Genomic DNA, 3,602 nt, shown 5'->3' on the forward strand with positions numbered 1-3,602 from the left:
ATCCTCTTTTACTCTTTACAATAAAAATAAAAACAAAATTTCAAAACAAGACAGTAGGAGAGTAACGATAGTACATTGTAACATGGAAATCTTATAAGTACCCTATTGATTGTGTGTGTGTGTGTGTGTGTGTGTGTGTGTGTGTGTATATATATATATATACATTTACAACTGCTGTACCACAAATTAACTGTCTTACAATTTTTATATACCATTTTATTATTTTAAGAGACTGTAATATGATGATATCTGCTCTGCTAAATCAATGCTTTTCTTTGCATTATTACAATCAAAGTCCCCCTGAAAAGCAGAACAAGTTCCCCAATTGTACAGATATTCATGTATGACCAGTGGTTCAAGCCAGTGGGTATGATCAAATTTAAATCAGAGCCACCCAGCAGCAAAACATATGAATTACAGCCCCATCATGAATGAATTATGCCTAGAAAAGAAATCCATAATTAGGATGTAGACATTAAGACAACCCAGGTATTGACTTGTAGCTAATATGTACTAAATGCAACAGCTATATCTCTGCCAATGGTAGAAAAGAATTCAACAGTAATTTTACAGCATTAACTAAGTACCAAAGATTAACAGTTTTATAGTTATACAACTAAAAATACAGGGTTTCAGACTGGGGGAATTCAAGAGGAAAACTTTGAGACCTTAAACTCTATGATATGAGAAGGAGGCTGAGCAGTGGTACAAAAGCTCTTATGAGGGAGTAGAAGGATGTTTACAGAATGAGGTTAAGGTAAGAGAAAAACTAATGAAAAGTAGAAGAGAAAAAATAAAATTATATGGTGAGCAAAAATAAGAGAGAAAAAGTTAAGGGGAGAAAAATTTAAAAAGAGAAGAGAAACAAATAAAAAATGAAAGAAAAAGAAGAGATAAGAAGCGAGGAAGATGGACAAATGAAAACTCCTCAACTCCCAATAAATAAATTAGTGAAGCAAGATGAGGAAAAAAAAAGCAGAGAGGAAAAAAAAAGAAGGGAAAAAGGCAGAAAAAAAAAACTAAAAGGTAAAAGCAGTCCACACACAAGAAAATACAAAAAAGAAAAAGAAAAACAAACAAACAAAAAAAGAAATTTCTCTGTGATACTGAACATGTGGTCTTCCTCCAGGATCTGCAATTTTAAGGCAGTTCCCAAGTCAAAACGTGCCCCTGCTCACCCACACCCAACCAATAGATAAAGAAAGCAGTCAGGTCCAGATCCATGCTGGGATTCTGGTAAGAGGGACAATTTTGCAACTTTCAAACCCAGAGCAATTTAGGCTGAATCAGGCCTCTGGCCAGAGGGGTGGGGCCTCTGTCCTTTAATTTAAATCCCTCAGGGCATCTCCTGCTACCCTGACCTTGGCTTCCCCATAGCTGTCTCTTGTAGCTCTCTCTGTGGAACTTAACGTTGGGAGTTCTGAATTGAATCCAACCACCGGCTGCTATGAGTCCTGAATTCAAACAGTCAATTCCTCCCTGGAATTGCATTTGACAAAAATACCTGCTAATGGGGGTACGGTGGGCACTGGGACTGGACTCACTCACCAGCTGTCTCAGGTCCCAGCATCTGCAGATCTGTTCCACCACTGTGTTTTTCCCTGAAACACTCTGTGGTCCTCCGCTTTCACTTTGTCTCTGTAGATTAAGCCTTTCTCTCTTGTGAGCCATGAGTCAGGAGACAGGGAGAAAGTGTAGGTTGTCCTCCCCTTATCTGTGTTGCGTTCTTCCCTTTCATTTCTCTGTAGTTTTAATTTTACTGTTAGATTCTTCCTGCTTCCCACCAGGAATCTACTACCATCTTTTTTTTTTTTTTTTTTCCTTCCCCAAGTTATTTTCTAGTATCTGCATTCAAAATCTTGGAGAAAATGAGTTGAGTTGTCCTTGCTTACCACTCTGCCAATTTCCCAGAAGTTCCAGAGGTAGGGATTTTGGAAGGTGGTTGGATCATGGGGATGCTATGCTCATCAGTGGATATTCATCAGCCTCTCTCTCTCTCTCTCTCTCTCTCTCTCTCTCTCTCTCTCACACACACACACACACACACACACACTCTCTCTCTCTCTCTCTCTCTCTCTCTCTCTCTCTCACACACACACACACACACACACACACTCTCTCTCTCTCTCTCTCTCTCTCTCTCACTCTCTGCTTTCTTGCCATGAGTTGAGCAGCTTTCCCCTGCCAGGTCCTTCTGCTGTGCCATTTCTGCCATGGAGTAAGTCTACCATGGACTAACCTTCTGAAACCATGAGTCAAGATAAACTTTTCTTCTATGAGTTGTGCTTGTCCTAGCAAGGAAAATGTGATTGATTAACACAGACCTCAGGAATGGCACTGGAAATGTGGGAGCAGAGAGCACCCAGCAATGGCCAAAGACTTCAGGGAGCAGAGCATGCCCTCCATGCTGGAGACAAGGCTACACACAGAGGTTTCAGCCATTAGGGGCCTTGAATCACTTGAAGGGACTGATCCAACAGGGTCTCCTTCTGCACTGGGAAGACAAGACAATATTCCACAGAGAATAACCCCCAAGGGAGCTGGGGTTTTAGCTCAGTGGCACAGTGCCTGCCTGGCAAGCACAAGATCGTGAGTTCGATTTCCAGTACTGGAAAAAAAAAAAAAAAAAAAAAAAAAAGAGAGAGAGAGAGAGAGAATAACCCCTAAGCATCAGGCATATGCCAGGCCCTGGACCAACAAGAAAAGCACAAGCCCTGCCCCTCAAGGACCTCTAAGTCTAGAAGGAGCAACAATCACTCAACAGACAATTATATTTCAGTGCAATCAGAATTGTGATGGAGTGGGTGTTAGTGGCCCACTAGGCTAAGAGGTCAAAGATGATGTATGGACTCAATATCTCTACCCCCTCAAAGTCCACACACAATGTCCTTTTCGTGAAGCTAGGGATTAAAGCCAGGGCCTTCACACTGAGCTACAGCCCAATCTTTTTTTTTTTTTTTTTTTGAGTTTTTACTTTCAGCTGGGGTCTCACTAAGTTTCCCAGGCTAGGTTCAAATTTGTGATCCTCCTGCCTCAGCCTCTCAGAATGTTGGGATTATAGGCACGGGCCACCATGCTTGGATCACACGTTGATATCTTAGTCCCCAGTATTAGTGATATTTGGACCTTGGACCTTGGGGGAGTGATTAGGTTTAGATAGGATCATGAGAGTAGGATACACATGATGAGACTAGAGTCCTTATAAGAAAAGAAAGAGACACCAGAACTAATTCTCTGTCTTTCTTTCTCTCCCTTTCCTCCTCCCCCATCCCTCCCAAATAACTTCAGAAAATAACCTCTGAGCCACCACTTGAAAGATGAATATGCCTAAGCCAGTCAAAAGAGAGAGTGAAGGACCACTACGCCCACATCAGAACGGCAGAGTTAGCTCTGAACCGTGCCAAATGCTGCGGAACACGCGAAGGGCCTCGTGCGCTCCTCTCGTGTCAGTGGGAGTCTCCACTGGGGTTTCAGAAGCTGCTTTACAAGTTTCATACAAGGTGAAAGCCGGGGCTGGGGATTTAGCTCAGCGGCAAAAGCGCTTGCCTGGCAAGCGCAAGGTCGTGAGTTCGGTTCCCGGTACCGGAGAAAAACCAAAAAAA

The sequence above is a fragment of the Chinchilla lanigera genome, unplaced genomic scaffold, assembly GCF_000276665.1.
Source record: "Chinchilla lanigera isolate Chin_1 unplaced genomic scaffold, ChiLan1.0 scaffold00041, whole genome shotgun sequence".
Taxonomy (NCBI): domain Eukaryota; kingdom Metazoa; phylum Chordata; class Mammalia; order Rodentia; family Chinchillidae; genus Chinchilla; species Chinchilla lanigera.